Consider the following 22865-nt stretch of genomic DNA (forward strand, 5'->3'; position numbering starts at 1 on the left):
AATGATTAAAAGACCCTGTTCAGTGGAGGATTATTTGAAAATGTCACCTGATGAATTCTGTCCTCATCTCTAATTCATGAGAGTAATAAAGTTGTGAGTATTTTATAGTATTGATTCAACAAGTATTTAGTGAATACTTATTATGTGGTAGGTATTGGAGATAGACCACTGAAAAACAGAAATCTCAAATTCCAGTAGGAGAGACAGACAACAAGTAATTAAGATATATAGTATGTTAGATAATAGTGATATGGAGAATAAAACAAAGCAGGAGTCAGGAGGTGGGGAGCCAAAGGGTATCACAGTTGTAAATTGGGTGGTCAGCAGAGGCCTCCAAGAAGGTGACTTTTAATGGAAGACCTGAAGGTGGTGAGAACATGTACAAAGTAGATATCTGAGGGAAGAGGATGCGAGGAAGAGGAAAGAAGAATGGAAAAGCCACGAGGTGGGGGCTAAACTGTCATGTTTGAAGACCAGCATAGAAGCCAGTATGGCTGCAGGAGAGTGAGCATTTTCTGTAACAAATACTATATAGCACTTACTATGTGTTGGATACTTTTCTAAATACTTCACAAGTATTAACTCATTTAATTGTTATAACAACCCTATAAGACGGTACAGATGAGGATCTGTGAAACAGATGTTAAGTAACTTGCCACACAAGCAACAGAATACACACAGCTAACAAGGGTGAAGAGCCAGGACCTTAACCTTGGGGTGGTTTGCATTATGCTGTTCATTATAGTAATAATATACGAAGTCAGATGGCTAATAGGAGGGTGGACGTTGGGAGGTCAGTTGTATAGAACCTTAGAATAAATTGTAAAGACTTTGACTTTTTCTGGCATTAAATTGGGAAGTCATGGGAAGGTTTTGTGTGGGAGAATAGCGTGATATGATGTAAGTTTTAAAGTCTCACTCTGGTTATCATGTTAAAAATAGAATACAGAGGAACAAGAGTAGAAGCAAGGAGACCAGGTAAGAGGCTACAGGATTCAAGCAAGAGATGATGGTGGCTTGGACTAGGGTGAGTGGTGAAGATGGTTTCATGAGGCGTGATCAGGTTCTGGATATTTATTTTATTTTTGTATTTTATTTCATGTCATTTCATTTCATTCAATTTTTTGAGACAGAGCCTCACTCTGTCACCCAGGCTGGAGTGCAGTGGCGCTATCTTGGGTCACTGCAAACTCCACCTCCTGGATTCAAGCAATTCTCCTGCCTCCGCCTCCCAAGTAGCTGGGACTATAGGAGCGCGCCATGCCTGACTAATTTTTGTATTTTTAGTAGAGACAGGGTTTCACTGTGTTGGTCAGGCTGGTCTCAAAATCCTGAGTTCAAGTGATCTGCCCACCTTGGCCTCCCAAAGCATTGGGATTACAGGCATGAGCCACCACACCCGGCAATGGATATTTATTTTAAAGCTAGAGCAAATAAGATTTTCTGACTAATTAGATGGAAGATGAAAGAAACAAAACAGTCAATGATGATTCCAAAGTTTCTGGCCAGAGCAACTGAAAGAATGAATTTGCAATTTACTGAGATAGAAAATAATGCAACAGTAACAAGATTTTGGGAGGGAAGATCAGGGGTTATCAGGAGTTAAGTTTTAGGCAAATTGAGTTTAGATGCTTTGTGAACATCTAAGTGGAAATGTCAGGTAGGCAGTTACACATGTGAGAGCAAAGCTTAGGGGAGAGGTATAGATGGAGATATACATTTGAGAGTCCACTGTATAGACTGTGCTGAAAGCCTTGAGATAGGGTGTGATTATCTGTGCAGCAGGTTTAGAAAGAGAAGAGGAGAGGAGTGGAGGGGAAGGATGGGAGGGGGGGGGTGAGAGGGGAGGAGTGGTTCGAGTACTGAGCCTGTGAACATTCCAACATTAAGAGGCTGGGATGATGAGAACCAGACAAGATCTATTATCCAGATAAGTATAAGATAAGTAGGAAGTGGTGCTCTTGCACATAGTCAAAAACACCCTCCCCCCAACACACACGTCTTACATGTAGATGGAGTGATGAGGAGTATCAACTACTTTTCTTCACTAATTACCATAGTCTCTGCTTGCAGGCAGGTTTAATTGGGAAGCCAAATTATTAAGTAAGATAGCTTGATGGGTATGGAATCAGAGCAAAGGGAGTTCACTGAAGCACCTCATTGGCTAAGGTAATCAAGCTATCATTATCCAAAGATCCATCTCCAGTATGGGACACACCTGTTCCTTGGGCAACATATTGCTGGCCTGTGCCATAGTGCCAACTCACTTGGGCAGTTCTTTAAAACCCAAGGCCAAAGTTTTCCCAGTAGAGCTTCTTTTTTAAAGCTTCCACCCCTCAAGGGGACATATTCTTTCTTTAGATATGTTAATGTGCCTCATTTTGTTTCTCTAAGTGTATTAAGTCTGGTCCTTAGAGTTCTTACACTTTTCGAGGGGGGAGGGTGGGGTCACTATTTCCTTTGATTAAAATGTTGACCTTCTATCTTGAAAAATGTGTATATGCATTCTCAAAACTGCATACAGTTTCACAAGTTCATAAACCCAAGTTAAAAACTCCTACATTTTTTTCCTATCCTCAGAGAGCTGATTTTTTCTTCTCAATTTCTCTTACTATTCTTTTATTTTTCTCCCTCACCCCCCTCGCATCCATTTCCCCAATTCCCCAGAGTCCATTCTGTCATTCTTATGCCATTGTGTCTTCATAGTTTAGCTACCACTTTTGAGAACATACTGTGTTTGATTTTCCCATTCATGAGTTACTTCACTTAGAAGACTGTTCTCCAACTTCATCCAGGTTGATGTGAATGCCATTATTTAGTTCCTTTTTATGGCTGAGTAGTATTCCATGGTATATATACCACATTTTCTTTACCCACTTGGTTGATGGGCAGTTAAGCTGGTTCCATATTTTTGCGATTGTGAATTGTGCTGCTGTAAACATGTGTGCCTACATGTCTTTTTCATAAAAATGACTTCTTTTCCTCTGGGCAGATATCCAGTAGTGGGATTGCTGGATCAAATGGTAGTTCTGCTTTTAATTCTTTAAGGAATCTTCATAGTGTTTTCCATAGTGGTTGTACTAGTTTACATTCCCACCAGCAGTGTAAAACTGTTCTTTCTCACCACATCCACGCCAACATCTATTACTTTTTGATTTTTAAATTATGGCCATTCTTGCAGGAGTAAGGTGGTATCACATTGTGGTTTTGATTTGCATTTCCCTGATAATTACTAATTTTTATTTTAGCGTTTTTCCATGTGCTTATGGCCATTTGTATACCTTCTTTTGAGAATTGTCTATTCATGTCCTTAGCCCACTTTTTGATGGGATTGATTGCTTTTTTCTTGCTGATTTGCTTGAGTTCTTTGTAGATTCTGGATATTAGTCCTTTGTCAGGTATATAGATTCTGAAGATTTTCTTCCATACTGTGAGCTGTCTGTTTACTCTGCTGATTATTGCTTTTGCTGTGTAGGCACTTTTTAGTTTAATTAAGTCCCATCTATTTATCTCGGTTTCTGTTGCATTTGCTTTTGGGCACTTGCTCATGAATTCTTTGCCTAGGCCAATATCTAGGAGAATTTTTCTGATGTTATCTCCTAGAATTTTTAGGTTTCAGGTCTCAGATTTAAGTCTTTGATCAATCTTGAGTTGATTTTTGTATAAGGTGAGAGATGAGGATCCAGTTTCATTATTCTACATGTGGCTTGCCAATTATCCCACCACCATTTGTTGAATAGGGTGTCCTTTCCTCACTTTATGTTTTTATTTGCTTTCTCGAAAATCAGTTGGCTGTAAGTATTTAGCTTTATTTCTGGGTTCTCTATTCCATTCCATTGTACTACGTGCCTGTTTTTATACTAGTATTATGCTGTTTTGGTAATTCTAACCTTGTAGTAGTTTGAAGTTGGGTAATGTGATGCCTCCAGATTTGTTCTTTTTGCCTGGTCTTACTTTGGCTATGTGGGCTCTTTTTTTGTTACATAAGAATTTTAGGATTGTTTTTTATAGTTCTGTGAAGAGTGTTGGTGGTATTTTGATGGGAATTGCATTGAATTTATAGATCGCTTTTGGCAGAATGGTCATTTTTACAATATTGATTCTACCCATTCATGAACATGGGATGTGTTTCCATTTGTTTGTGTCATCTCTGATTTCCTTCAGCAGTATTTCATCATTTTCCTTGTAGAGATCTTTCAAAATCTCTTAGGGTTAGGTATATTCCTAAGAATTTTATTTTATTTTATTGCAGCTGTTGTAAAAGGGGTTGAATTCTGATTTGATTCTCAGCTTGATTGCTATTGGTGTATAGCAGTGCTACTGATTTATGTACATTGATTTTGTATCTGAAACTTTACTGAATTCATTTATTAGATCTAGGACCTTTTTGGATGAGTCTTTTTTTTTTAATTTTTTTTTTTTAATTATACTTTAAGTTCTAGGGTACATGTGCACAACGTGCAAGTTTGTTACATATATATACTTGTGCCATGTTGGTGTGCTGTACCCATCAACTCGTGAGCACCCATCAACTCATCATTTACATCAGGTATAACTCCCAATGCAATCCCTCCCGCCTCCCCCCTCCCCATCATAGGCCCCGGAGTGTGATGTTCCCCTTCTCGAGTCCAAGTGATCTCATTGTTCAGTTCCCACCTATGAGTGAGAACATGCGGTGTTTGGTTTTCTGTTCTTGCAATAGTTTGCTGAGAATGATGGTTTCCAGCTGCATCCATGTCCCTACAAAGGACACAAACTCATCCTTTTTTATGGCTGCATAGTATTCCATAGTGTATATGTGCCACATTTTCTTAATCCAGTCTGTCACTGGTGGACATTTGGGTTGATTCCAAGTCTTTGCTATTGTGAATAGCGCCGCAGTGAACATACATGTGCATGTGTCTTTGTAGCAGCATGATTTATAATCCTTTGGGTATATACCCAGTAATGGGATGGCTGGGTCATATGGTACATCTAGTTCTAGATCCTTGAGGAATCGCCATACTGTTTTCCATAATGGTTGAACTAGTTTCCAATCCCACCAACAGTGTAAAAGTGTTCCTATTTCTCCACATCCTCTCCAGCACCTCTTGTTTCCTGACTTTTTAATGATTGCCATTCTAACTGGTGTGAGATGGTATATCATTGTGGTTTTCATTTGCATTTCTCTGATGGCCAGTGATGACGAGCATTTTTTCATGTGTCTGTTGGCTGTATGCATGTCTTCTTTTGAGAAATGTCTGTTCATATCCTTTCCCCACTTTCTGATGGGGTTGTTTTTTTCTTGTAAATTTGTTTGAGTTCTTTGTAGGTTCTGGATATTAGCCCTTTGTCAGATGAGTAGATTGCAAAAATTTTCTCCCATTCTGTAGGTTGCCTGTTCACTCTGATGGTAATATCTTTTGCTGTGCAGAAGCTCTTTAGTTTAATTAGATCCCATTTGTCAATTTTGGCTTTTGTTGCTGTTGCTTTTGGTGTTTTAGACATGAAGTCCTTGCCCATGCCTATGTCCTGAATGGTATTACCTAGGTTTTCTTCTAGGGTTTTTATGGTATTAGATCTAACATTTAAGTCTCTAATCCATCTTGAATTAATTTTTGTATAAGGAGTAAGGAAAGGATCCAGTTTCAGCTTTCTTCTTATGGCTAGCCAATTTTCCCAGCACCATTTATTAAATAGGGAATCCTTTCCCCATTTCTTGTTTTTCTCAGGTTTGTCAAAGATCATATGGCTGTAGATGTGTGGTATTATTTCTGAGAACTCTGTTCTGTTCCATTGGTCTATATCTCTGTTTTGGTACCAGTACCATGCTGTTTTGGTTACTGTAGCCTTGTAGTATAGTTTGAAGTCAGGTAGCGTGATGCCTCCAGCTTTGTTCTTTTGACTTAGGATTGTCTTGGCAATGTGGGCTCTTTTTTGGTTTCATATGAACTTTAAAGCAGTTTTTTCCAATTCTGTGAAGAAACTCATTGGTAGCTTGATGGGGATGGCATTGAATCTATACATAACCTTGGGCAGTATGGCCATGTTCACGATATTGATTCTTCCTATCCATGAGCATGGTATGTTCTTCCATTTGTTTGTGTCCTCTTTGATTTCACTGAGCAGTGGTTTGTAGTTCTCCTGGAAGAGGTCCTTTACATCCCTTGTAAGTTGGATTCCTAGGTATTTTATTCTCTTTGAAGCAATTGTGAATGGGAGTTCATTCATGATTTGGCTCTCTGTTTGTCCATTACTAATGTATAAGAATGCTTGTGATTTTTGCACATTAATTTTGTGTCCTGAGACTTTGCTGAAGTTGCTTATCAGCTTAAGGAGATTTTGGGCTGAGATGATGGGGTTTTCTAAATATACAATCATGTCATCTGCAAACAGGGACAATTTGACTTCTTCTTTTCCTAACTGGATACCCTTGATTTCTTTCTCTTGCCTGATTGCCCTAGCCAGAACTTCCAACACTATGTTGAATAGGAGTGGTGAGTGAGGGCATCCCTGTCTTGTGCCAGTTTTCAAAGGGAATGCTTCCAGTTTTTGCCCATTCAGTATGATATTGGCTGTGGGTTTGTCATAAATAGCTCTTATTATTTTGAGATACATTCCATCAATACCTAGTTTATTGAGAATTTTTTGCATAAAGGGCTGTTGAATTTTGTCAAAGGCCTTTTCTGCATCTATTGAGATAATGATGTGGTTTTTATCTTTGGTTCTGTTTATTTGCTGGATTACATGTATTGATTTGTGTATGTTGAACCAGCCTTGCATCCCAGGGATGAAGTCCACTTGATCATGGTAGATAAGCTTTTTGATGGGCTTCTGGATTTGGTTTGCCAGTATTTTACTGAGGACTTTTGCATCGATGTTCATCAGGGATATTGGTCTTAAATTCTCTTTTTTTGTTGTGTCTCTGCCAGGCTTTGGTATCAGGATGATGTTGGCCTCATAAAATGAGTTAGGGAGGATTCCCTCTTTTTCTATTGATTGGAATAGTTTCAGAAGGAATGGTACCAGCTCCTCCTTGTACCTCTGGTAGAATTCAGCTGTGAATCCATCTGGTCCTGGACTTTTTTTTGGTTGGCAGGCTATTAATTGTTGCCTCAATTTCAGAGCCTGCTATTGGTCAATTCAGGGATTCAACTTCTTCCTGGTTTAGCCTTGGAAGAGTGTAAGTGTCCAGGAAATTATCCATTTCTTCTAGATTTTCTAGTTTATTTGCGTAGAGGTGTTTATAGTATTCTCTGATGGTAGTTTGTATTTCTGTGGGGTCGGTGATGATATCCCCTTTATCATTTTTTATTGCGTCTATTTGATTCTTCTCTCTTTTCTTCTTTATTAGTCTTGCTAGCGGTCTATGAATTTTGTTGATCTTTTCAAAAAACCAACTCCTGGAATCATTGATTTTTTGTGTCTCTATGTCCTTCAGTTCTGCTCTGATCTTAGTTATTTCTTGCCTTCTGCTAGCTTTTGAATGTGTTTGCTCTTTCTTCTCTAGTTCTTTTAATTGTGATGTTAGAGTGTCAGTTTTAGATCTTTCCAGCTTTCTCTTGTGGGCATTTAGTGCTATAAATTTCCCTCTACACACTGTTTTAAATGTGTCCCAGAGATTCTGGTATGTTGTATCTTTGTTCTCATTGGTTTCAAAGAACATCTTTATTTCTGCCTTCATTTCGTTATGTACCCAGTAGTCATTCAGGAGCAGGTTGTTCAGTTTCCATATAGTTGAGCGGTTTTGATTGAGTTTCTTAGTCCTGAGTTCTAGTTTGATTGCACTGTGGTCTGAGAGACAGTTTGTTATAATTTCTGTTCTTGTACATTTGCTGAGGAGTGCTTTACTTCCAATTATGTGGTCAGTTTTGGAATAAGTGTGATGTGGTGCTGAGAAGAATGTATATTCTGTTGATTTGGGGTGGAGAATTCTGTAGATGTCTATTAGGTCCGCTTGGTACAGAGTTGAGTTCAATTCCTGGATATCCTTGTTAACTTTCTGTCTCATTGATCTGTCTAATGTTGACAGTGGAGTGTTGAAGTCTCCCATTATTATTGTATGGGAGTCTAAGTCTCTTTGTAAGTCTCTAAGGACTTGCTTTATGAATCTGGGTGCTCCTGTATTGGGTGCATATATATTTAGGATAGTTAGCTCTTCCTGTTGAATTGATCCCTTTACCATTATGTAATGGCCTTCTTTGTCTCTTTTGATCTTTGATGGTTTAAAGTCTGTTTTATCAGAGACTAGGATTGCAACCCCTGCTTTTTTTTGTTCTCCATTTGCTTGGTAGATCTTCCTGCATCCCTTGATGTTTAGCCTATGTGTGTCTCTGCATGTGAGATGGGTCTCCTGAATTCAGCAAACTGATGGGTCTTGACTCTTTATCCAATTTTCCAGTCTGTGTCTTTTAATTGGAGCATTTAGTCCATTTACATTTAAGGTTAATATTGTTACATGCAAACTTGATCCTGTCATTATGATATTAACTGGTTATTTTGCTCATTAGTTGATGCAGTTTCTTCCTAGCGATGGTCTTTACATTCTGGCATGTTTTTGCAATGGCTGGTACCGGTTGTTCCTTTCCATGTTTAGTGCTTCCTTCAGGATCTCTTGTAGGGCAGATCTGGTGGTGACAAAATCTCTAAGCATTTGCTTGTCTGTAAAGGATTTTATTTCTCTTTCACTTATGAAACTTAGTTTGGCTGGATATAAAATTCTGGGTTGAAAATTCTTTTCTTTCAGAATGTTGAATATTGACCCCCACTCTCTTCTGGCTTGTAGAGTTTCTGCCGAGAGATCTGCTGTTAGTCTGATGGGCTTCCCTTTGTGGGTAACCCGACCTTTCTCTCTGGCTGCCCTTAACAGTTTTTCCTTCATTTCAACTTTGGTGAATCTGAGAATTATGTATCTTGGAGTTGCTCTTCTCGAGGAGTATCTTTGTGGCGTTCTTTGTATTTCCTGAATTTGAATGTTGGCCTGCCTTACTAGGTTGTGGAAGTTCTCCTGGATGATATCCTGAAGAGTGTTTTCCAACTTGGTTCCATTTTCCCCCTCACTTTCACGCACCCCAATCAGACATAGATTTGGTCTTTTCACATAATCCCATACTTCTTAAAGGCTTTGTTCATTTCTTTTTCCTCTTTTTTCTTTAGACTTCTCTTCTCACTTCATTTCATTCATTTGATCCTCAATCGCTGATACTCTTTCTTCCAGTTGATTGAGTCGGTTACTGGAGCTTGTGCGTTTTTCATGTATTTCTCTTGTCATGGTTTTTATCCCTGTCAGTTCGTTTATGGCCTTCTCTGCATTGATTAGTCTAGTTATCCATTCTTCCATTCTTTTTTCAAGATTTTTAGTTTCTGCAGGGAATGTAATTCCTCCTTTAGCTCTGAGAAGTTTGATGGACTGAAGCCTTCTTCTCTCATCTCGTCAAAGTCATTCTCCGTCCAGCTTTATCCGTTGCTGGTGATGAGCTGTGTTCCTTTGGAGGGGGAGATGCACTCTTATTCTTTGAATTTCCAGGTTTTCTGCCCTGCTTTTTCCCCATCTTTGTGGTTTTATCTGTCTCTGGTCTTTGATGATGGTGACGTACTGATGAGGTTTTGGTGTGGGTTCCTTCCTGTTTGTTAGTTTTCCTTCTAACAGTCAGGACGCTCAGCTGTAGGTCTGTTGGAGATTGCTCGAGGTCCACTCCAGACCCTGTTTGCCTGGGTATCAGCAGCAGAGGCTGCAGAAGATAGAATATTGCTGAACAGCAAGTGTACCTGTCTGATTCTTACTTTGGAAGCTTCGTCTCAGGGGTGTACCCCGCTGTATGAGGTGTGGGTTGTCGGTCTGCCCCTAGTGGCGGATGTCTCCCAGTTAGGCTACTCAGGGGTCAGGGACCCACTTGAGCAGGCAGTCTGTCCGTTCTCAGATCTCAGCCTCCGTGTTGGGAGATCCACTGCTCCCTTCAAAGCTGTCAGACAGGGTCGTTTGCATCTGCAGAGGTTTCTGCTGCTTTTTGTTTAGCTGTGCCCTTTCCCCAGAGGTGAAGTTTATAGAGACAGGCAGGCCTCCTTGAGCTGCTGTGGGCTCCACCGAGTTCGAGCTTCCCAGTGGCTTTGTTTACCTACTTAAGCCTCAGCAATGGTGGGCACCCCTCCCCCAGCCTCGCTGCTGCCTTGCAGTTAGATTGCAGACTGCTGTGCTAGCAATGAGGGAGGCTCCGTGGGCGTGGGACCCTCCCGGCCAGGTGTGGGATATAATCTCCTGGTGTGCCGTTTGCTAAGACCCTTGGTAAAGTGCAGTATTGGGGTGGGAGTTACCCGATTTTCCAGGTGTTGTGTGTCTCAGTTCCCCTGGCTAGGAAAAGGGATTCCCTTCCCCCTTGCACTTTCCAGGTGAGGCGATGTCTCGCCCTGCTTCAGCTCTTGCTGGTCGGGCTGCAGCAGTTGACCAGCACTGATTGTCCGGCACTCCCTGGTGAGATGAACCCGGTACCTCAGTTGAAAATGCAGAAATCACTGGTCTTCTGTGTCGCTGGCGCTGGGAGCTGGAGACTGGAGCTGTTCCTATTCAGGCATCTTGCTCTGCCCTCCTGTATTCTTCTTGGATGAGTCTTTGGGTTATCCAGGTATGCAATCATTTCATTGCCAAAGAGTAACAGTTTGACTTCCTCATTACCAATTTGGATGCCCTTTCTTTCTTTCTCTTGTCTGATTACTCTGGCCAGGACTTCCAGTACCATATTGAACAGAATTGGTGAATATGGGTATCCTTGTCTTATTCCAGTTCTCAGGGGAGATGCTTTCAACCTTTCCCCATTCAGTATAATGTTGCCTGTGGGTTTGTCATAGATGGCTTTTATTACCATAAGATATATCCCTTCTATGCCAATTTTCCTAAGGGTTTTAATCATAAAGGAATGTTAGATTTTGTCAAATGCTTTTTCTACATCTGTTAGGATGATCATATGATTTTTGTTTTTATTTCTGTTTATGTGATATATCATTACATTTATTTACTTGTGTATGTTAAACCAACCCCACATCCCTGGTATGAAACCCACTTGATCATGGTCGATTATATTTTTGATATTGTGTTAAATTCATTTAGCTACAGAAGATTTTTGCATCTGTGTTCATCAGAGATATTGGTCTGTAGTTTTCTTTTTCTTGTTATGTCCTTTCCTGGTTTTGGTATTAGGGTAATGATGGCTTCATAGAATGATTTAGGGAGGATTCCATCTTTATATTTTTCAATAGTTTCAGTAGGATTGGTACTAATTCATCTTTGAATGTCTGGTAGAATTCAGCTGTGAATCCATCTGGTCCTGCACCTTTTTTTGTTGGCAACTTTTTTTTATGACTGTTTCAATCTCATTACTTGTTTTTTTTTTTTTAAGATGTTTTGTTTCTTTCTGGTTTAATCTAGGAGGTTTGTATATTTCCAGGAATTTATCCATCTCCTCTAGGTTTTGTAGTTTATGCACATGAAGGTGTTCATAGTGGTCTTGAATTGTCTTTTGTATTTCTGTGGTGACAGTTGTAATATCTCTCATTTCATTTCTAATTGAGCTTATTTGGATCTTCTCTCTTCTTGATTAATCTCACTAATGGTGTATTGATTTTGTTTATCTTTTCAGAGAACCAGCTTTTTGTTTCATTTATTGTTTGTATTTTCGTTTGTTTCAATTTCATTTGCTTCTGCTCTAATCTTTGTTATTTTTCTTCTGCTGGGTTTGGATTTGGTTTGTTCTTGTTTCTCTAGTTTCTTGAAATGTGACCTTAGATTTTCTATTTGTGTTCTTTCAGACTTTTTGGTGTAGGCATTTAATACTGTGAACTTTCATCTTAGCACTACTTTTGCTATATTCCAGAGGTTTTGATTGGTTATGCCACTATTATCATTCAATTCAAATAATTGTTTAAATTCCATCTTGATTTCATTGTTGACCCAAGGATCATTTAGTAACAGATTATTTGATTAGCATGTATTTGCATAGTTTTGAGGGTTCCTTTTGGAGTTAATTTCCAGTATTATTCCACTGTGGTCTGAGAGAGACTTGATATAATTTCAGTTCTCTTAAATTTATTGAGATGTGTTTTGTAGTCTATCATATGGTCTATCTTGGAGCATGTTCCATGTGCTGATGAAAAAAAATGTATATTCTGTAATTGTTGGGTAAAATGTTCTATAAATATCTGTTAAGTCAGTTTGTTCTAGAGTGTAGTTTAAGTCCATTTTTTCATCATTGACTTTCTGTCTTGATGACCTGTCTATTGCTGTCAGTGGAGTATTGAAGTTCTGCACTATTATTGTGTCTATCTCATTTCTTAGGTGTAGTAATAATTGTTTTATGAATTTGGGAGCTCCAGTGTTAGGTGCATATATATTTAGGATTGTGATATTTTCCTGTTGGACTAATCCTTTTATTATATAATGTCTCTGTTTGTCTTTTTTAACTGTTGTTACTTTAAGGTCTGTTTTGTCTGATATAATAGCTACCCCTGCTCGCTTTTGGTGTCCATTTATATGGAACATCTTTTTTTCCACTCCTTACCTTAAGTTTATATGAGTCTTTACGTGTTAGGTGAGTCTCTTGAAGACACTAGATACTTGGTTGGTGAATTCTTATACATCCTCCCATTCTGTATCTTTTAAGTGGAGCATTTAAGCCATTTACATTCAACATTAGCATTGAGATGTGAGGTACTGTTTTATTCATCACTGCTAGTTGTTGCCTGAATACCTTGGGTTTTTTAAATTGTGTTACTTTTTTATAGATCATGTGATATTTATGCTTTAAGGAAGTTCTATTTTGGTGTATTTTGGGTTTTGTTTCCAGATTTACGACTCCTTTTAGCAGTTCTTGTAGTGCTGGCTTGGTACTGGTGAACTCTCTCAGCAGTTATTTGTCTGAAAACGGCTTTATCTCTCCTTCATTTATGAAACTTAGTTTTGCTGGATACAAAATTCTTGGCTGATAATATTTTGTTTAAAGTGGCTAAAAATAGGACCCCAATCCCTTCTGGCTTGCAGCATGTCTGCTGAGAAATCTGCTGTTAATCTGATAGGTTTTCCTTTATAAGATACTTGATGCTTTTGCTTCACAGCTCATAAGATGTTTTCCTTCATCTTGACTTTAGATAAACTGATGACTATGTGCCTAGGTGATTATGTTTGTGTGATGAATTTCCCAGATGTTCTTTGAGTTTCTTAGATATTGATATCTAGATCTCTAGCAAGACCAGGGAAGTTTTACTCGATTATTCCCTCAAATAAGTTTGCATACTTTTAGATTGCTCTTCTTCCTCAAGAACACCAATTACTCTTAGGTTTGGTCATTTAACATAATCCCACATTTCTTAGAGACTTTGTTCATTTTTAAAATTCTTTTTTCTTTGTCTTTGTTGGATTGTGTTAATTCAAAAGCTTTGTCTTTGAGCTCTGAAGTTTTTTCTTCTGCTTGTTCGATCCCATTGTTGATACTTATCAGTGTGTTTTGCATTTCTCTAAATGTGTCTTTTATTTCCAGAAGTTGTGGTAGTCTTTTCCTTACCATATCTATTTATCTGGGAATTTTTTCATCCATATCCTATATTTTTTAAAATGTATTTAAATTGATTTGCACCTTTTTCTGGTGCCTCTTTGCTTAGCTTAATAATCAACCTTCTGAATTATTTTTCTGGCAGGCAATTCAGAGATTTCTACTTGATTTGGAGCTATTTATGGGTGTTATAGAACCTTCTTTTGTCACATTACTAGAATTATTTTTTTGGTTCCTTCTCATTTGGGTAGACTGTTTCATTGGAAAGATATGGAACTGAAGGGCTGCTCTTCAGGTTCTTTGGTCCCACAGGGTGATCCATTGATGTGATGCTCTCCCCGTTTCTCTAGGGATAGGGCTTCCTTGGGAGCCAGACTGCAGTTATTGTTATTGCTTTTCTGGGTCTAGCCACCCAGTGGGGCTACCAGGATCCAGGCTAGTGCTGTAAAAAGTGCTGTGATGTGACCCATCTTCAGTTCTTCCAGCTGTGGATACCAGCACCTGCTCTGGTAGAGGTGGCAGGGGAGTGAAGTGGACTCTGTGGAAGTCTTCGGTTGTAGTTTCATTTAGTGCACCAGTTTTCTTGAATACTGGTTATGCTCACAGTGAAGTTGTCATGTGGACAGACTTAGGACCTCTGGTTAGCCAGGGTGTTGCACATGGTAGAATTAGCTGTTGTTTTCTCTTTCTTTGGAGCAGGGTTGTTCTGCTATTAGTTGAGTTGGTTGGCCTCCAGCCAGGGGTGGCACTTTCAAGAGAGTGCCAGCTGCAGTAGTAGAAGGGGGATATAATCTTGCCCTACATTGGCCAGGATGAGTACTCAGGTTTCTCAGGTGATGGGTGGGGCCGTGGAGCTCCCAAGAGATTATGTCTTTTGTCTTTGGCTAACAGGGCCAGTGGAGACAAACCATCAGGTGGGTGCAGGGTTAGGCAAGTCTGAACTCAGACTCTCCTTTGGTGGGGCTTGCTGCAGCCACTATGGGGGATGGTGGGGGTGGTTCTCAGGCCTGTAGAGTTATGTTCCCAGGGGGATTATGGCTGCCTCTGCTGCATCATACAGGTCACCCAGGAAGTGGGGGAAAGCTGGCAGTGACATGCCTCACTCCACTCCCTTGCAGCCAGCAAGGCCATTCTCACCTTCACCATGCCTCCCTAACTGCACCGAGTTTATATCCAGGCAGCAGGAGAGCAGGGCTGAGATCTTGCCTTGGCCTGAAAGCCTTTCAGCTGAGAAAGCAAGCAGGGCTCTCAGTCCTTACCTCCCTGCCTGCCTGAACCTTTGGCTGTGACTTCTGCGTTTATATCTGCACTTCCTGTTCACTCCTCTCTACTCCCCTGCCCTGGATTCTGCTCAGGGAAGTTTTGCTCAGTTGAAATTATTACAGAGTTCAGCTAGGAGCTTCCTTTACCCTGTGGCCTCTCCCCAGTTCCACTGGCTGCCTTTCCTTCTCCAAGGACCTCTGTGAGATAAGGCCAGGAATGGCTTCCCTGGGGCCTGAGCTGAGGACTGGGAATGCCTACAGGGCTCTTTCTGCTACTTCTACTTTTATATTTCACTTGGCTCCCTAAATCCATTTTCGCTCTAAGTATGGTTAAATCCTCCTGTGATCTGGATTTTTAGGTTCCCCAGTAAGGATGTGTGTTCAGAGGCTGACTTTTTCCCCTTTCACACTTTGAGAACTCACAGTTTTTCGGCTGTCTTGTGGCACTTGCAACAGGAAGCCACTTCTTTCAAAGGGGATGTGAGTTTTTTCGGTTTTCCTGGTATATTTCTGCGATGGTTCTTGGAGCCAAAGTTCACGATGTGAGTCTCCAGACACTGTCCTGTTCTTTCTAAGTGGGAGCTGCATGTTAGTCCTGTCTCTTACCTGCCATTTTTTTTCTCCCTAACAACTCTTACTTTAAGTTGACCTGTCTTTGTTTTATGGAAGAACCCAGAAAGTAAATGTATTTATTTCTTTCAAATGCTGAGCTCTCCTCCTCATTGTTGCCTCCTCCACTTACTAACTATACTTACTAACTACAAAGCTGGTCTGATGCTGTATACCATAGGACTTTTATGTGAATAACTAGGTATTTCTGGTACGACAGAAAGTCAAATCTTCAATAAGTAAAGTCTGGGACAGTGAGGCAGACTTTATATAATATTTCTTACTGTACAAATGTACTTAGAGTGAAGGTCTAGTGTACACAGTAGCACAAACGCGTAATGCTTATGCTAGCCAATTCTGAAATCAGCCTTTAGAGAGGGTGTGAGAATCTTTCTATAAGACAGTGCTGCCTAAACATTTGGGAACACACACACACACACACACACACACACTTGGTTAATGTTTTGAAGGAAATCGTGAAAGAGTAAAAATATTTGCCTGAAGGGAGAGAAAAAAGCTTTCCAGAATATTAACAGTAACACCCATCTGAACTTCACAGAAAGTGTCATGGGTGTCAGTGATTAGAATTCATCAGATATTTGGCTGTCCTTTTCAACCAGAAGATCGATTTGAACCAGATTACCACATTCGTGGTTTAGTTTTGAAGAGAGAAAGAAAGAGAGAGAAAACTAATTATTTGTGTCTTTGTTCAAAGGCCTTTTTGTATTGTATATCCCTGAAAAGCTCATAGGGGAGCCAGCCTTCACATACATTAAGGTTAGTCCTGAAACTGTTGAATTTGATCTCTTCCATTTGCCATCTGGATACAGTAGAGAAAAAGCTATGCTGCATTGGGTTGCTGGACACTATCCAGAAAATAACATGTCAGGGCATCAAAGGCTTGAGGCACTTGGTCCAGTCTGTCTAATGATCACAGGCAGGGTCTGCTCTCCAGTTTTGTAATATGTTTTATTTTTTCAGTGACAATATATATCCCAGTAAAATAGATCACAAGGGTTACTGCCAACTGTCAAAACTAGGATACTTCCATCATAGACTTCAAAAAAAGACCATATTTTAATTGGGAAAAGCTTGATTGCCACAACTGAGGAAGCTCCATCTCCCTTGTCCTAGTATATCCCCTTTCTTATAGACAGCACATACTGCAAGAAGGATTCTGATTCATAGATTGTTTCATCCCATCCCCAAGTCCCAAATTTAAAATCTCATTAATATTGACATTATTTAAAATTGTATTAATTATCCTGTTTGTAAGTGGACCTAGTATCTGGCTAGTTAATGACCATACTGGCAGCTTTCCAGAAATCTGACAACCACATCTCATTGTTCACACCAACTGGAGCCAATTGAAGCTGATTTTTTTTTTTCTGTTATTTTAAAATGTGGATGGGAAGCAACAGCAGTGGCATGTCTTCTAGTCTCCTCTGAGATTGGGGAGGAGGCTTGCATAATAGGACTTATAATATCAGGGAGCATATGGCTATATTTTAAGGTAGCTGGAAGCCATCTAAGCTGTGATAAAACAGGCTTTGGTTTAGTTCTTTGCAGGATGTACTTAGGAATTCATTTATAGCTTCTGCAGTAGGCACAATTGTAGGGAATTGCCATTTTGTCTCTTACACAGGGATGGGATGGCAAGAAGAGTTGCCAAATCCTAACCGTGAAAATTACTTTTATTGTGGACAGGAATGGTCCTCAACTGTACTCTGATTACTAGGACAACTAAATCTCCTAACCTGACCCAGGAAGCTGAAGAAGCCTTGCTAAGTTGTGGCTGGGTTACTAAAAGAGGTATTGTGTACCTTGTTCAGGTTATCTGGAAGGTCCAAAGTTATTATATTTTGCTCCAAACTGATACTGTCAGTACTCCTATCTTCTCATCATTTAGGACCTTTACTCAAGAACTTTCTTGTTCTTCTTTTCTTCTTTTAGATCCTGGTATTGAAAACAAACAAAGTCTCCTCCAAACTATAAATCAAGCAAAGCAGTGTTAATTCTTAGCAATATTGTCCCTGCTAAGCATTGTACACATACTCATAGCTTCCATTTGGCCACTTTCAGACTAGCCTGTCCCTTTCTTTAGGTTGGTGACTTGTTTTTCCTTTAGTGTTTAGCTGTTCTCAGATCTCCTCTCTGGTATAAAAATAAAAGAGGAAAGACTGTGATAATCAAGTCATTACTAGAGCCAGACTTCCTGGCCCTACCATCTCCTACCTGAGTTACTTAAACCCTTCTGTGCCTTAGTCACCTTATCTGTAAAATACAAATATTAATAGTGCCTATGTTATAGGTTTGTGTTGATAGCTAAGTAAGGTATATAAAGAAAAGGGCATAGTGTAGGAGAGTGCTCAGTACTGCGTATATTTACTGTTGTTATTTCTTATTAGATATAATTTAGAATAGACAGATTTGCTTATTTTTACCTCAAGCAAGTATTTAGCATCTTAAGCCTTTTATTATGTATTGTAAATGAAAAGAGCTTGAGGTCTGCTGAAAGAATTACAGAGATTAGCAAGCAGGAGAGTTGAAGCAAGAGAGATCCTTAAAATTATATTATTGTCTTACTACAGTTGAAGAAACAGCAGAAGCATAGAGTGTCATAGTCGAACTTACCTGGAAGAAGGCAAATTCCTAACTTCAGCCTCCTCTAGCCATCCTGTCTCACCTAAGAGGGGGAGAGAGATGAAAAAATAAGCTGAAAAGCACTTGTGAGTTTCACAGTTCAGGGTCACAGGTTCACCAAATCACTGAGACCTAATCATAAGACTATAGAACACTTCATCACCCCCTACGACTTGCCACTACACTATTGAAAGCCTGTTTACTGAAGTTCCTTTTACCTAGTAGATTATGTCCAGCTTTGAACAAAAAGTTACAAGACATACTAATGGGTAAAAAACACAATTTGAAGAGAGTAAACAACCTCAGAACTAGAGTCAGATATGTCAGGTATATGAGAATTATTAGACCAGGAATTTTTTTTGACTATGATTAATATGTTAAGAGCTTTAATGGAAAAAGTAGACAACATGAAAGAACAGATAGGTAATTTAAGCAGGGAGATGGGAATTCTAAGAAAGAAGTTTTAAAATGCTAGAGATCAAAAACACTGTATTAGAAGTGAAGAATGCCTTTGATAGGTTCATTAGTAGGGTGGACATAGTCATTGAAATGACCTCTGAGCTTGAGACAATAGAAACTTCCAAAACTGAAAATCAATGAGAAAAAAAAAAGATAAACAAGAAAAGAATATCCAAGAACTATAGGACAACTATAAAAGTTATAAATACATGTAATGAAAATACTTGATGGAGAAGAAAAAGAGAAAGGAACAGAATCAATATTTGAAGCAAAAATGACAGAGAATTTTCTCCATATTAATGTTAGACAGCAAACACAGATCCAGGAAACTCAGAGACCACCAAGAAAGATAAGTGCAAAAGCAAACAAATAAACAACCCCCCCCCCCAAAAAAAAACTATACCTAGGCATATTATATTCAAAATGCAGAAAATCAAATATTTTTTAAAAAATCCTGAAAAAAGCCAGAGGGAATAAACACCTATAGAGGAACAAAGATAAAAATTACAATTGACTTCTCTTCAGAATCCATGCAAGCAAAAAGAGAATGGAGTGAAATATTTAGTGTTAAGAGGAAAAAAAAAATCAATCTGGAATTCTTTTCCCTGTGAAATTATTATTTAAAAGTGAAGAAGAAATAAATACTTTCTTAGACAAACAAAGATTGAGAGAATTTGTTACAGGACACCTGCCTTGCAAGAAATATTAAAAGAAGTTCTTCAGAGGAAAGGAAATTGATATAGGTCAGAAACTTGAAGCTACATAAAGAAAGAAAAAGCATCAGAGAAAGAATAAGTGAAAGTAAAATGGAAACTTTAATCTTTCTTATTCCTGATTTAGCTAATAGATGATAATTTGTTCAAAATAATAGCAACAATGTATTTGATTGCATATGCATATGTATATACTTATTTATGCTTATATATAAGGGAAATGAATGACACCAATGATACAAGGGATGGGAGGAAGGAATTAGGAATATTTTGTTATTACTAGGTATTCGTACCCCCTGTGAAGCAGTAGTTGTTATTGCGAAGTCACTTGGATTAGTTGTAAATGTATAGTGCAAAGTCTAGGGCAATCACATAGAAAAGTAAAAGAAGTATAATAGATATGCTAAAAAAGGAAAGAGAATTGAATCATATAAAATGTCCAATTAAAAACTACATAGGCAGAAAAGTATGGAAGACAAAAATAAGAACAAAAGGCCACAAGTAGAAAACAGTAGCAAATATGGTAGATATCAATAATAATTTTAAATGTCATTGGGCTAAATATACCAATTAAAAGACAGAGATTGTTGAAGTGGATTAAAAAAACCAACAGGAATCAACTTATGTTGCCTATAAGAAATCCACTTTAAATATAAAGACACATACAGATTTAAAGTAAAGAGATGGAGATATACCATGATAAAACTAAATGAAAGAAACTAGCTAAAAGGGGATCAACTGTGTTAATTTCAGACAGAACAGACTGAAGGTCAAGGAAAGTTATCAAGGATAAAGAGAAACATTACATAATGATAAAGAAGTCAGTTCTCTAAAAATACATGATAATCCTTAATGTGTATGTATGTGCCTAACAACAAAGTGTAAAAATACACAAGCAAAAACTGATAGAACTCCAAAGAGAAATAGATGAATGCACTCTTACAATTGGAGAAATGGACAGATCTAGAAGGCAGAAAATTAGTAAGGCCATAGTAGAACTCAACACTCCATAAATCAACAGAATAGAATTGACATATATAGATGATTTGTATCTAACAATAGTAGATTGCACATCTTCTTAAGCTTACATGGAATATTCACCAAGATAGACCACATTCTGAACCATAAAACAGACCTTAACAAGTGTCAGCAAATAGAAATCTACAATGTCTGACCTTAGACTATATGGAATTAAACTTAGACTATGTGGAATAGTCAGTAACAGAAAGATAGCTGGAAAATCCTCAAATACTTGATGGTTAAACAACAAACGTGTAACAACATGGTGGTCAAATATAAAATCTCAAGAGAAATTCTAAAATATTTTGAATTCCATGAAATTGAAGGTACAACTTATTGAAATTTGTGGGATGCAGTGAAATCAGTGCTTAGAGGGAAAATTAGAGCATTAAATGAATATATTTGAAAAGAAAAAGATCTAAAATCAGTTATCAAAACTTCACTAGCAAAATAAAAGCACATTAAGTTAAAAATAAACAAATGAAAATAAAAAATAAATTGGAGCAGATATCAATGAAATTGAAAATGGGAAATCAATAGGAAAAACCTACAAAACCAAAAACTAGTTCTTTGGAAAGTTCAATAAAATCAATAACATGCCTCCCCCAAAAATAATAATAAAATCACCAACCCTTAGCCAGGCTAAAGAGAGAGATGACACAAATTACTTATAAATGAAAGAAGGAATATTACTATGGATCCCACAGACATTGAAAGGATAATAAAAGGATGTTATAAACAACCCTATGCCCACAAATTTAATAACCTAAATAAAATGGGCCAATTCCTTGAAAAGCACAATTTGCTAAAACTCACAGAAGAAGAAATAGACAATCTGAATGGGTCTAAATCTGTTAAATCAATTGAGTCAATAATTTAAAACCTTCCAAAATGTAAAGTACCAGGCCCAGATGGGTTCACTGATGAACTCTAGTAGATGTTTTAGGAAGAAATTGTACCAATTCTCTGTAATCCCTTTCAGAACATAGAAGCAGAGGGAATACTTCCAAACTCATTCTGTGAACCCAGGCATTACCCTATACCAACAAAAGACAAAATACAAAGATATTACAAGAAAAGAAAACTATAGCTCAGTATGTCTTATGAATATGGATGCAAAAATCATCCACAAAATACTAGCAAAGTGAATCCAACAATGTAGAAAAAGAATTATACACTATAATCAAGTGGAATTTATTTCAGGTATGTGAGACTGGTTTAATATTTGAAAACCAATGAATGCAATCCATCACATCAACAAGCTAAAAAAGAAAAATCACAAGATCATATCAATAGATGAAAAAAAGCATTTAACAAAATGCAACACTCATTCACGATAAAAATTCAGTAAACCAGTGATAGAAGGGAACTTCCTCAACTTGATAAAGAATGCCTGCGAAAGACCTGCAACTAACATCATACATAATGCAGAGAAACTTGAAGCTTTCTGCTAAGGTTAGAAACAAGACAAGGATGTCACCACCCCTTTTCAACATTGTGTTGGAAATCCTAACTAATGTCTCTCTCTCTCTCTCTCTCTCTCTCTCTCTCTCTCTCTCTCTCTCTCTCTCTCTCTTTCTATTTCTCCAACTATAAAAGTGCATTCATCTAGAGAGAGGGAGGGAGGCATTATGTAGGAAATAGGTAGAAGGAGACTGTATCAGTTGACTATATATGTATATACAGTCAAAGCAAAGGCAATACAATGGAAGAAAAAGTCTTCATCAAATGATGCTGGAATGATTAGACATCTGCCTGAAAGACACGAATCGAGACATAGACGTTACACCCTTCGCTTAAATCAAAATGGATCCTAACACTAAATAGTAAAATGCAAAACTATAAACCATGGAGGAGACAGCATAGGATAAAGTTTACATGACTTTTGGTATAGCAGTGACATCCATAAATGAAATAATTGCTAAGCTGCACTTTATTACAATTATAAACTTCTGCTCTGCAAAACACAATGTCAAGAAAATGAGAAGTGAAGCCACAGACTAGGAGAAAATATTTGCAAAAGACAAATCTGATAAAGGACTGTTAACCAAAAATATGCAAAGAACTCTTAAAACTCAATAATGAGAAAATGAACAACCCAATTGAAAAACGGGCAAAAGACCTGAACAGACACTTCAACAAAGATACACAGATGGCAAGTAAGCATATCAACAGATGTACACACCTAATAGGATGGCCAAAATTCAAAGCACTAATACCACCAAATGCCGGCAAGAATGTGAAGTGACAAGAACTCTCATTCATTGATGGTGGGAATGCAAAATAGTACAGACACTTTGGAAGACAGTCTGGCAGTTTCTTACAAAACTAAATATACTCTTACCATACAGTCTGGCACTCATGCTCCTTGGTATTCACCCAAATCAATTGAAATCTATGTTCCAAAAACCCTGGATGTGGATATTTGTGGTAGCTTTATTTATAATTGCTAAAAGTTGGAAGTATCCAAGCTGTCCTTCAGTAGGTGAATGGATAAATAAACTGTGGTACATCCAGACAATGGAACACTCTTCAGCACTTAAGAGAAATGAACTCTCAAGCTATGAAAAGATATGGAGGAAATTTAAATGCATATTACTAAGTAAAAGAAGCCAATCAGAAAACGCTACATATTTTATTATTTC

At 38.2% G+C, this 22865-nt stretch overlaps 1 protein-coding gene across 3 annotated transcripts in view; it reads left to right on the forward strand.

Moving 5' to 3' along the window:
- WARS2 (tryptophanyl tRNA synthetase 2, mitochondrial) overlaps positions 1-22865 on the forward strand; it is a 121485-nt gene that overhangs the window by 14438 nt on the left and 84182 nt on the right. The window lies entirely within an intron of this gene.

The sequence above is a fragment of the Rhinopithecus roxellana genome, chromosome 8 (genome assembly GCF_007565055.1).
Source record: "Rhinopithecus roxellana isolate Shanxi Qingling chromosome 8, ASM756505v1, whole genome shotgun sequence".
Taxonomy (NCBI): domain Eukaryota; kingdom Metazoa; phylum Chordata; class Mammalia; order Primates; family Cercopithecidae; genus Rhinopithecus; species Rhinopithecus roxellana.